The 13,342-nt window shown below is 45.8% G+C and overlaps 1 protein-coding gene across 2 annotated transcripts in view; it reads left to right on the top strand.

Annotated features, from left to right (window-relative positions):
* The window catches only part of STAG2 (stromal antigen 2), a 3,222,550-nt gene that overhangs the window by 1,551,233 nt on the left and 1,657,975 nt on the right, over positions 1-13,342 (top strand). The window lies entirely within an intron of this gene.

The following is a 13,342-nucleotide window of genomic DNA, read 5'->3' on the forward strand; positions in this document are numbered from 1 at the left end:
CATAGCTTTGGGAATCTACCCAAATGTAGTGACTGCAACAGTGAAACATGAAGAACATCTAGTATAGCTGTGTACACTTAACATAAATGGAGATGTTTGAGTGTATTCACTGTTGCAGTCCTGGTTACCCTCCCTCCAGCTGTTTTTCTCTGACTATATCTCTACTTTTTTTTACTATGCTTAAAAGCCTTTTTGGTGTATTTGCTTTTGGTTGGAGGTATATTTTTTGGGTTTTTATTTTATTTGCTCCCCATTTGGGGGGCACCTGACATCTGGGTCAAGAAAAACTGATGTAATGGCGTCGGCTGCATGTTTAATACCCCTGACTACCTGACGTCATAGAAGGGACAGCAACCGACGCAGGACCCAAGACTTTGTTAATCAGGCCGACTGAGGGCAACCTGCCAGCAGATTACCCAAATGTAATGACTGCAACAGTGAATACACTCTAACATCTACATTTATGGTAAGTGTACACAACTGTACTTTCTGAAACCTTCTGCTCCGACATCCTTATTGGAACCCATTATCTCGGCACCTACAGTGCATCTCACTCTGGCTCCAAGTTTGTCCCCTTGGTCTTCGGTTCCCGCTGAACCGGTCCTTCCTCAATCTGGGAATTGGGGGCAGAGTGCGTCGGCCTGGGGTACGGAGCCTCCTCTCTCCACGGATCCATTCTCAGTGCCGATAAGTGTCCACGCCGATCCTGCTTGAGGTTCCATCCTTGGGGCCGGGTTCTTTGGAGTGGGGTGTGACCCCGGTCGCGAGGTTGTGTCTCAGTTCTGGGCTCCCAGCCCTCTTCAGGTGGGCCTTTCTTCCACATGATGGACAGGGCTCTTGCTTCTGGTAGCACTCCTTTGATGATGGAACCTCAGTTTTCTCTGAGCTACAGCTGTCAGACCACCCCCCCCCCCCCGGGACACCGGGCAGAGAAGCCACAGAACACCCCTGTTCTGGGTACCTGCTCTTCAGAGTCCTCTTCAGAGACTCCCACTGAGGAGCCCCCTTGAAAGAAGACGTGCAAGAGGAAGCACGTGGACTCTTCCGAGGAGTCCTTAACGTAAGACACTGATTGCTATGATGGTGAAGGGTCCCCACAGTCACCTCCTGGTGTCTCCTTTGGAGACATCCTGGAAATGTTAAAGCAAAGAGGTGACTGGAAGCCCTCCAACCCTTCATCAGATGAGTATGTGTTCCTGCAGGCTTTTCGTGCCTGGCCTTTTACCTGTTGGGTGACCCCACCTCCTGAAAAGCTCGATGTGCAGCTCTCTTGGAAGAACCCTGAACGTTCCTCATGTGTCACTGTTGCAGTCATCACACTTGGGTTAATCTGCGTACAGGTAGCCCTCAGTCGGCCCGAATACCAGAGACTTAGTATTTCTGCTTTGGTTGCTGTCTCTCCAAGACTGGCATCAGGGGTATAAAAACAGGCAGCCAACGCCATTACATTAGTCTTTCTCGCCAAGGAGCCCGAAGCAGACGTAGTTTGCAAGTGCTGGTCGGCCGCTACCTGAGTTTTTGTTTAAGAATTGAATCATCCTGAAGTCTTCTAAAGCTAAGTACCCCGTTGGGCATCCTTCTTTCTTGCTCTAACCGATGTCAGAAAAAGTTAATAATTGTCTTCCTATAGAAAGCAAATACCACACCGAGATTTTCATTATTACTGCTTCACCTGTTTAGGCCTAGACCACAACGTACCTCGCTGTCTGTTTTGTGCCTTGTTCAATGCCCGAACCATTTGTCGTCGGGCCCTTATTGTCACTAAATACTTTAGTTCTCCGTATTCCGAAATGACTTCGGTAAGCCATCCGACTACCGATATTCCAAAAAAAGTAAGGATAGACAGACCACACAGGTTCAAAGCTGCCGACGATGCTTCTGTTAAGCTAGTCCCCAGTTCGCCGGTACTCGGTGAGGCACTTTTGCAGCCCCTGATGCCCACTTCAATGGATTTTCAGGCCTCTACTGAGACCAGTTCGGAGTCTGTTATGCCGCAAGACTCTAATTCGACTATAGAACCGGTGAATGTCTCTATCCTTGATGGGTCCGGAGCCACTGAACAGGCACTGGCTTCTGAGGAAGTTCTTCGCATTGCCAATGTTTGACACAAACCCGGCTGCGAGATGCGTCTTCGACTACGGAACCTGCGGATGTCTCTACCTTGGGTGGGTCCGGAGCCACAACCCAAGCTGCGGAAGCCCTTACAAATGCCTTCTATGAACACCTCCAGGACTGCATGGATCAGGCAATCCCAAATAAAACCAAGACTCTTTCCACAAAGGGCAAACGTCCAGTCTGGTGGACCCCAGCCATTAACAAACTTTACAATAAGAGGAGAAAGCTATTACATGATAGAACAAAATCCATAAAAGGGAAGTCACCCCTGATCATTATTAGTAAAAAAATACGAGCACTCATAAAATCAACTAAGGCCAATTTTGAGAGAAAAATTGCCATGGATTCAAAGGACAATCATAAGGCCTTTTTCAGCTATGTTAGGAACCTGGGTGGAAACTCACAGATATGCTCAGAATTAGTCCAAAATGATACAAAAATCACTGAACCCACAGACATTGCCAACATACTGGCAGACAGGTTCAGTGCAAACTTCACCCCTCTCCCCTAAAGGAGAGATAACTATCCCAGCCGAGTGTAGCCTCCCGGACATCTCAAATGCGCAGGTGAAAGCTGCTCTCTAAAGCTAAAAACACAGCATCAATGGGACCGATGGTGTCCCCGGCTGTGTGCTACACGAGCTAAATGAGGAATTAAACCCGCACATAAGGCAGCTGTTTAATCTCAGCCTTACCACAGGATACGTGCCCAAGGAGTGGCGACGGCAACTGTGGTCCCACTCCACAAAGGTGGCGCCACGGACCCTGGTAATTACCGCCCATAAGCTTAACAAGTCTAGTCTGCAAAGCTATGGAGAGGATCATAATGGAGCTCATAAACAAAGATATAGGGGACTTGCAGACATTGGACCCGACCCAGTTTGGCTTTGTCAAGGGAAGATCATGCCTTTGAACTTGGTCGACTTCTTCAAATAGTCACCAAGGCCATTGATGAGGGAAAGGCAGTCCATACAGCCTACCTTGACCTTGCAAGGCTTTCACACAATACCCCACTCGGTATTGTAGAAAAACTTACCAGCTTAAATGTAAACCCATATGTCACAAGATGGGTTGCAAACTGGCTTAAAGACAGAACCCACAGGGTTAGAGTTGCTGGCGCTGTGTCAGACTCCAAGCCGGTCACAAGTGGTGTCCCACAGGCTCGGTCCTTGGCCTATTGTTTGGCATCTACTTCTCAGAAGTACAGGCCAACATGGGAGGACTTTGTTGACAAAGTTTGCAGATGACTGCAAACTGGGCCATAGTGGAAAGTGCATCGGACACTGATATCCTTCAGAAGGGACTCACGGAAACAGATAGCTGGTGCCAGAGCCATGGCCTGAAGTTAAACGCCAAAAATGTATAGTCATACCCTTCGGGAAAAACAAGGTAACCCCAAGCTACCATATAGGTGGCAATCCACTAAGCACAGAAGAGGTTATCAGGGACCTGGGGACCCAGGTTGACAGTGGCCTTTCTTTGACACTCACATTGCTAAAGTGGTTAGAAAGACCTTCTACATTGCCCACCTGATCATGAAGGGATTCACATCCAGATCTAGTGAGGTCATTGTTCCTGTACTCTTCACTTATCAGACCAATGATCGAGTACAATGCCCCATTCGGGATGTATCTCACCCGACATCTGCAGCAATTGGAGAGACCCCAAAAGTTCCTCACCAAAAGGATAAAGGGACTCCAAAATCTGTCATATGCTGCCAGATTGAAGAAACTCCAGCTCTATTCAGTCGCATACCGCCTGCTCAGAGGTGACATGTGCCTGACATACAAGGCCATGTCCAACCCGAATTAATGGACATGCTCCACCTCAAAAATCCAAATCCACCAAAACCACTAGAGCAAGCGACTTAAACCTTAGCACGGATATAAATAGGACGTGCTGGAGGGATAGATTTATCACTCAGAGACTCCCTATGCTGTGGAATAAAATCCCGGTCCATGTGAGGCAGAGCACCTCGCTGACTCTGTTCAAGAGAAATCTAGACCTGTGGATGGGAGATCGTAGGTTTACCCCGGGAATCATCTCTGGGTCACTGCTGGACAGAGGCACAACAAACTAATGGGCACAGTATTTTTTCATATAAGGGGTGGCGTAAGCCACAATAATTTGGGCTAGGCTTATAAATGCCTTAGGGCAGATAGCCTAGTATAAACCTATGAACCTATGAACCTACTTCAGATGTTCTTCGTGTTTCACTGTTGCAGTCATCAAACTTGGGTTACCTGCCTGCAGGTAGCCCCGAATACCAGACTCCTGGGATTTCTGCGTTGGATGCTGTCTCCTCTTCCATAACGTCAGGTCATCAGGGGGTACAAAACATGCAGCCCGACACCATTACATCAGTCTTTCTTGCCGAGCCCGAAGCAGAAGCAGTTCACAAGTGTCAGTCGGTCGCTACCTGAAATTTTCGTTTTTCGAGTTTCAGACCTGAAGTCTTCTAAAGCTAAGTACCCCGTTGGGGTTTCTTTTTTCTTGCTCTAACTGATGTCAGAAAAAAATTTACAATTGTATACCTCTCAGAGATTTTCATTCTTACTACGTCACTTGGCTTGGCCCAGAACACGGTGTCCCTCTCTTTTGGTTTTGTGCTTTGTTTGACGCCCGAACCATTCTTCATCTGGCTATTTTTGTAGCTAAATTCTTTTTCTCTCATTCTCCGTATTCCGAAATGACTTCGTTAAGCCATCCGACTACCGATTTTCTGAAAAATCACGAAGACAGAGACAGACCGCATAGGTCAAAAACTGCCGACGATGCTTCTGTTAAGCTAGTTGCCAGTCTTCCTGTACTCAGTGAGGCGCCTTTGCAGCCCCTGATGCCCACTTCTACAGACTCATAGGCCTCTGCTGAGACTCATTCGGATTCCGGTGTGCTGCGAGATGCGTCTTCGACTACGGAACCTGCGGATGTCTCTACCTTGGATGGGTCCGGAGCCACTGTGCAGGCACCGGCTTTTGAGGTTGTATTCTGGCCTAACGATATTCATATTAAACCAACAACTTCTTTTTCAACTAAAACTGAGTTTCTCAGGCCCAGAGTTCGCACTACGCCTAGAAAACAGACATTCAAAGCGCATGCTCATGATCCCGTGCCACAAATATGCTTAGAATGGCTGAAGACCTTATTACTCTAATTAGGGGAAGCCAGCCTTCCCCTGCTAAAAGACAAAGAATTGAATTTCCTTCTGATTTTACAGACCAGGAGTCCGATGACTATGACCCTTCTGATTACCAGGACGTACACTTATATACCCACGAGGATTCAGATGCAGAGGAATCCATTCCCTCTGCCTCCCCATCCAGAGGATTTTTCTTTTGGTGAAACGTTGCATACCTTAAGAGAGCATTTCTGCTGGGAATGCCAGGACTATCCTCAGTCCCAAAACGGACTCATGGAATTTTTAGATTTGCCTCAGCACAGGTCTCTAGCTATATCCCCTGTCCTGGATATTGTAGATGTCTTCTTGGAGTCCAGTCTTAATGCTGACACCTTACCACCAGCTCCTAGGAAACCTGACCGGTACTATAGAGTACCTGACTCTCTCAAGTTTCTCTTTAAGAATCCTACTGCAGATCCAAGGACCATTTCCCAGGGACCTAAAGGCATTAAGGCTACTACAGCCAAAAACCCTGCCCCTTCAGACAGTAATTCTAGAGCTTTAGACAGATAGGGCAAGAAGGTATATACATAGGTTGATAAGTATGTACTAGGCTATCGGCACAAGGGCCCTCCGTAAGCCTAGCCAGCAAGGTTCCATAGCATACCTCTGCAACTCTTGCCATCAGGGCTTTAAATTGCCAGTTTTATATGTTGCAGTACCAGCAACATATTATGGAACTAATTAAACAAAAAATGGTGTTACTTCCAGATTGTGCAGAAAATAGATTTACAAGTGTTGATGCATTCTGCAAACCAAGTTAGTAAACATACATTGCAGTGTGGGGTTGATGCCTTAGAAGCATCTTGCGGGGCTGCTGTCACTGGGTCTGTACTGAGAAAACATGTTTGGCTAAAGGAACAAGTCTTGCCTGACCATGTCAAAGCAAAATTACTAGATGCTCCATTAAATCAGGATAGTTTGTTTGGCACAAAAGCAGTAGTAGTTCTTAAAAAGATGGAATAAAAAGCTAAATCCATGCAAACCGTCAAAGATTTCTTACAGGTGCAGCCACCTATTCAGTAGGCATTGACCTTCAAAAAACTGGTCTTTTCCAGTCCCTCTCAGGCCTACTCAGTCCAAACCGAGGGGAAAAAGACTACCAAGACTACAGTCTCAGGGTATGCAGATATCTAAATAATGGAGTGTTTCCACCTCTAAACCAGGGAGTTGTAAGCCACCCCTTATGGAAAAAGTTGACACTGACTTTCCAGTTATCCTTCCCAGCCGTGCCCAAGTAGGTGCGCCCTTAAACGCTCCCTTCATGCAAAAAAATGGATGTCCATTACTCAAGACCGATGGGTTCTAAACATTGTATCCCAGGAGTACAGATTTTTTATTTATTTATTTATTTTACATTTTACATTCTACTCCAGACGGATGTTCTCCGTGTTTGGGATTTCTTTGGGTTATCTGCTTGCAGGTAGCCCTCAGTCAGCCTGATTATCTAAGTCTTGAGTCCTGTGTTGGTTGCTGTCTCATCTTCCATGATGTTAGGTAGTCAGGGGTATACATTTGTTCTACTTCCACTCACTGCCAACCCCAAGCGGGTTGCCAGACCTGCCTCAAAACCAGTGGGCGCAGAGGCTCAAAAGCAAGTGCATTCCCTTCTCCATATCAGGGCTATTCAACCTGTTCCAGTAGAACAAAGGGGACAGGGTTTCTATTCCAGACGGATGTTCTCCATGTTTGGGATTTCTTTGGGTTATCTGCTTGCAGGTAGCCCTCAGTCAGCCTGATTATCTAAGTTTTCAGTCCTGTGTTGGTTGCTGTCTCATCTTCCATGATGTCAGGTAGTCAGGGGTATAAAGCATGCAGCCGATGTCATTACATCAGTCTTCCTTGCCATGCAGTGCCCGAAGCAGAAGCAGTTCGCAAGTGCCGGTCGGCAGACTCCTGAAATTTTCGTTTTCTAGTTTCAGATCCGAAGTCTTCAAAAAAGCTAAGTACCCTGTTGGGGATCCTTTTTCTTGCTCTAAACCGATGTCAGTAAAAGTTAACAATTGTATTTCTTGTGGAAAGCAAATACCTCTTAAAGATTTTCCTTCATACTGCATTCCTTGCTTAGGCCCAGACCACGACTTCCCTCGCTGTCGGTTTTGTGCCTTATTCGAACTTCAAACTATTTGTCATATGTTCATTTTCGCATCTAAATATTTTGGTACTTGGTTCAATTATCCAGAAATGGCTTCGGTAAGCCTCCCAACATTCCGAAAAAATGCAAAGATATAGGCAGAGACAGACTGCATATGTCCAAAGCTGCCGCAGACACTTCCGTTAAGCTAGTCGCCAGTTCACTGATACTCAGGCGCTTTTGCAGCCCCTGATACCTGCTACTTCATATTCACAGGCCTCTACTGAGACCCATTTAGAGTTTGGTATGCTGCGAGATGCTTCTTCAACTGGGGAACCCTGCGGATGTCTCCACCTTGGATGGGTCGGGAGCCGCTGTGCAGGCACCGGCTTCTGAGGGTGTATTCAGGCCTACTGACATGCATATTAAACAGATGCCATCTTCTTCAAGGCCTGAAACTTGATCCACGCCTAGAAAACTGACGCCCAGACTGCATGGTCAGGCCCCTCTGCCTAAAAAACAAATGATAAGAATGGCTGAAGACCTTATTATTCTCATTAGGGGAAGCCACTCTTCTCCCTCTGAGACCTAGGACTGATTTCTTCGAGTCTTCTGATCAGGATTCTGAAGATGTTTCTTCATGTTTGTGTTGCAGTCATTACATTTGGGTAATCAGCTGGCAGGTTGCCCTCAGTCGGCCCGATTAACAAAGTCTTGGGTCCTGCATCAGTTGCTGTGCCTTCTTCCATGAAGTCAGGGGTATAAAACATGCAGCCGATGTCATTTTCAGCAGTCTTTCTTGCCGCACGGTGCTCTAAGCAGAAGCAGTTCGCAAGTGCCGGTCGGCCTACTCGTTTTCAAGTTTCAAAACCAAAGTCTTCAACCTAAAGCTAAGTACCCCATTGGGGAAATTTTTCTTGCTCCTTACCGATGTCAGTAAAAGTTCTTAATTGTATTACTTGTGGGAAGCCAATACCTCATAAGGATTTTCATTTGTACTGTATTCCTTGCCTAGGCCCTTACCACAATGTGCCTTGCTGTCGATTTTGTGCTAAATTTAATCAACGCACTATTAAGCGTTGGTATATTTTTGCATCTAAATATTTTGGCTCAAGATTTAACTATCCAGAAATGTCGTCGGTTAGCAATCCGACTACCGGAATACACAAATGCAAAGAAAAAGGCAAGAGACAGACCGAGGTCCAAAACTGATGACTAAGCTTCTCCTAACCCAGTCGCCGGTTCGCCAGTACTCAGTGAGGCGCTTTCGCAGCCCCTGATGCCCACTATTTTTGATTAGCAGGCCTCTACTGTGACCCATTCGGAGTCCAGTTTGCCACGAGACACTTTAAGTATTGAACCTGCATATGTCTACCTTTGATGGGTCCGGAGCCGCTGAGCAGGCACTGGCTTCTGAGGGTGTTTTCAGGCCTAACGATTTGTATATTAAAGTGACGCAGTCTTCATAACCTAGGCCAAAATCAACTTCTATGTCTATAAAACTGATGCTTGGGCCACGTGCACAGGCACCTATTCCTGAAAAACAAATGATCAAAATGGCTGAGGATTTAATTACCTTGATCAGGGGTTCCCATCCCCCTCCTGCTAAGAGGCCTAGGCAAGGCACTGATTATGAATCATCAGATCAGGTTTCCATTTCTTCTGATTCCTCTTCTGATCAGGAATTATCTATTCCACCGTATGAGGACTCTGATGCAGAAGAATCCATTCCTTCTGCTTCTCCTGAGGATTTTTCTTGTGGAGAAACTTTGCCAGCCTAGGCCTTTGGCTATACCTCCTGTTCTAGACATTGTTGTTGATGTTTTCTCAGAATCCAGCATGGTTCCTGATTCCCTGCATCTGGCTCCTAGTAAGCCAGACAGATATTACAGGGTTCCTGACTCCCACAAATTCCTTTTTAAAAACCCTGCTGCTGACCCTGAAACCATTTCTCAGGGTCCCAAGGGTGTTAAGGCTTCTACTGCTAAAAATCCTACCCCTTCTGATAGAGACTCCAGGGCGCTGGATAGATGGGGTAATAAGGTTTACATGTCTGCAACCTTGGCAGTCAGTGCTTTAAACTGTCAATTTCATATGCTTAAATATCAGTAGCATGTCCATGGGCTTACTTAAACAGAAAATTATGTTGATTTCTGACTGTGTGGAAAATAGTTACAGGATTTTTTGCATTCTGCTGAACAAGTTGGAAAGCATACTTTGCATTGTGGTTTTGATTCCTTGGAGGCCTCTTGCAGGGCTGCTGTAACTGGATCTGTGATAAGAAGTCAAGATTGGCTCAAGGACCAAAATCAGCCTGATCATGTTAAAGCAAAATTGTTGGATGCTCCTTTACAACAGGGCAGTCTGTTTGGTAATAAGGCAGAAGAAGTTTTGAAAAAGATGGAAGACCAAGCTAAATCTATGCAAACTGTAAAAGATTTCCTACAAGTGCAGCCTCCCAGGTTCAGTAGGCACTGGCCTACTAAGAATTGGTCCTTTCCAGTACCCACCAGAGCCGCTCGGGTCAAACCCAGACACTCCAAAGGCTCCAGGTTTCAGTCACAAGGAACTTACAGTACAAAACAATGGGGGTGCCTCCACCTCCAAATCTGGAAGTAGCAAGGCACCTCCCTGCGGTAAACAGACTCAATGACTTTCCTCTGCCATCATCAAGCACTTATCTTTTGGCAGCCCCTTTGGGGAAAAACTGGCACTTCATGCACAAAATTGGCATCTAATTATCCAGAACAAGTGGGTTTTAAATGTAGTATCCCAGGGATACAGATTTCATTTCCACACGTTGCCAGTCCCAATCGGATGACCAGATCATCCTCCAAATCACTGGGCAGAGGCCCAGAAACAAGTTATGTCCCTCATGAATATAGTGGCTATTCAAACTGTGCCAGAAAAGGAAAAGGGACAAGGTTTTTATTCAAGACTTTTCCTGGTACCCAGAAAAGACAAATCATGGCGTCCAATTCTGGACTTATCCATTCTAAATACTTTCCTGGACATTCCAAAATTCAAGATGCTGACTCTACAACAGTTACTGCCTATGCTAGGCAAGGATGTCTGGCTGGTAACTCTAGACTTGAGAGGCTTACATGCATATCCCAATCAGGGAATCTTGTAGTAGATACCTCTGCTTCAACACAGGCTTTTTGCATTACCAGTTCTCTGCACTGCCCTTTGGCTTATCTACTGCGCCCAGGGTCTTCACGAAGTGCTTGGCACCAGTAATTACATTTTGCAGACAAACATTCAAATTTATCCTTACCTGGACGATTGCCTAATTAAGGCAGAAAACAAGGACACTCTTCTAAAACATCTGGCATTTGTAAAAAGGCTTCTAACTTGTCTAGGGTACACCATAAATGAAAAGAAATCACAACTGGTACCCTCTCAAATAATTACATTCCTGGGTGCAAGCTTGAATACAACTGCCCAGATGACTTACCTTACGCCAGTAAAACAAATTCAATTGATGACTTCAAACAAGTGGCCACAAAAACCCAGCTATCTGCAAGACAAATACTGCAGGCCTTGGGGTTCATGGCTGCCTGCATTCTAATTCCATATGGAAAACTGCATATGAGTAAACTTCAGTGGTACCTAAAAAGCTTATGGAGTCAACATTGTCACATCCTGGAAGCAATGAATGTTCATCGTGTTTCACTGTTGCAGTCATTACACTTGGGTTATCCTGCTGGCAGGCTACCCGCAGTCGGCCTGAATTCCAAAGTCCTGGTCCGGCGTCTGTTGCTGTCGCCTCTTCCCTGACATCAGTGCGCCAGGGGTATAAAAGATGCAGCAGAAGCCATTTTCTTCGGTCTGTCTTGCTGCGCAGTGCCCAAAGCAAAAGCAGTTCGCAAGTGCCGGTTGGCAAACTCCTGAGATTTTCGAAAAAGAATTTCAGATCCGAAGTCTTCAATAAAGCTAAGTACCCAGTTGGGGAAACTTTTTTCTTGCTCCAGACCGATGTCAGAAAAAGTTAACAATTGTATTTCTTGTGGGAAGCAAATACCTCATAAGAATTTTCATTCTTACTGTATTCCTTACCTAGGCCCTGACCACAACGTTGCTAGCTATCGGTTTTGTGCTAGATTTAACCAACGCACTATTAAGCGTTGGTACGATTTTGCCTTTCATTACTTTGGCCGAAGGTTTAATTATATAATGCCGTTGGAACAGCCGATGACCGGAGTTTATAAAAAGCGCAAGGAAAAGGACAGGCATCCAAGGTCCAAAACCGACGAGGCCTCCGCTAGGCCAGTCGCTGGTTCGCCAGTTTTCAGTGAGGTGCTTTCGCAGCCCCTGATGCCCGCTACCTCAGAACCACAGGCCGCTGGCGACTCCCACATGGAGACAGCTAGGCCTCTGGATACTCAAGGTATTGCACACTCGGAAACTATTCCCTCAGATGGGTCCGGAGCCGCTGAGCAGGCATTGGCTTCTGAGGGTGTTTTCAGACCTACACAGTTACATGTTAAGCCAACCTCAGCTTCCAAGGCAAAGATTAAAACAGCTTTAAAGACAAAGAAACAAGTACAGCATTCTCTTGGACAGACTTCCATGCCTAAGAAACAGATGCTTAAAATGGCTGAAGACGTAATTACTTAGATTAGGGGTTCCCATCCCCCTCCTGATAAGAAGCCTAGGCAAGACACAGAATATATGATTCCTTTGATCAGGTTTCCATTTCCTCTGACTCCTATTCAGAACAGGGATACTCTCTGCCTCCCTGTGAGGATTCGGATGCTGAAGAATCTATTCCTTCAGCTTCTCTTCCTGAGGATTATTCTTTTGGGGAAACCCTGCATACCTCCACTGGGAGAGCCAAGATTACTTGGATTCAAAGAAAAGGCTCAGAGACTTTCTTCTACTACCCCAGCATAGACCTCTTGCTATTCCACTTGTTCTAGACATTGTAGATGTATTCTCAGAGTCCGGCCTGTCTCCTGACTCTCTGCCTCCTGCGCCTATTAATCCAGACAGATACTACAGGGTTCCAGACTCTCATAAATTTCTTTATAAAAACCCTACTGCTGACCCAGAAACTATGTCAGGGTCCCAAAGGAGTCAAGGCCTCTACTGCTAAAAACCATGTTCCCTTGGATAGGGATTCTAGGTCACTGGACAGATGGGGGAAAAAAGTTTACACTAATGTTACCTTGGCTGTAAGGGCTTTAAATTGTCAGTTTCATATGCTTAAATATCAGCAATACTTAATGTCACTGCTAAAACAGAAAATGTTGACAAATTCTGAATGTTCTGAAAACAAGGAAATGCAGGATTTATTGCATGCAGCTGAACAAGTGGGAAAGCATACTTTGTAATGTGGTTTTGATTCACTGGAGGCCTCTTGTAGGGCCGCTGTTACAGGTTCTGTTATTAGAAGGCATGCTTGGTTAAAGGAACAGAATCTGCCTGATCATGTTAAAGCAAAATTATTGGATGCTCCATTACAGCAGACTTTGGTGTTAGGGCAGAAGAGGTGTTGAAGAAAATGGAGGATAAAGTGAAATCTATGCAGACAGTAAAGGATTTCTTACAGGTACAACCTCACAGATTTAGCAGGAACTGGCCTTCTAAGAATTGGTCCTTTCCAGTGTCAGGCCACAAAGAGGCAGATACAGACGCCCTAGAGGCAGACAACAACCCCAGGGCTCGTACAGTCCCAAACAATGGGGGTACTACTACCTCCAAAAGCGGAGAAGGCAAATCACAGCCATATAGGAAACAGTCCCAATGACTTTCCTCTGCCAATGCCAAGCACTTATCTTTTGGCAGCACCTATAGGGGGACAGCTAGCACTTTTTTCACAAAATTGGCACATGATCACCCAGGACAAATGGGTCGTAAACATAGTTTCTCAGGGCTACAGGTTCCACTTTCACACCCTTCCAAAAGCAAAAGGTATGCCAGACCTGCCACACAAACAATGGGCAGAGGTACAAAAACAAGTTTCATCTCTCA

This window comes from Protopterus annectens, chromosome 15.part0, assembly GCF_019279795.1.
Source record: "Protopterus annectens isolate FY-2018-M chromosome 15.part0, PAN1.0, whole genome shotgun sequence".
NCBI lineage: Eukaryota > Metazoa > Chordata > Ceratodontiformes > Protopteridae > Protopterus > Protopterus annectens.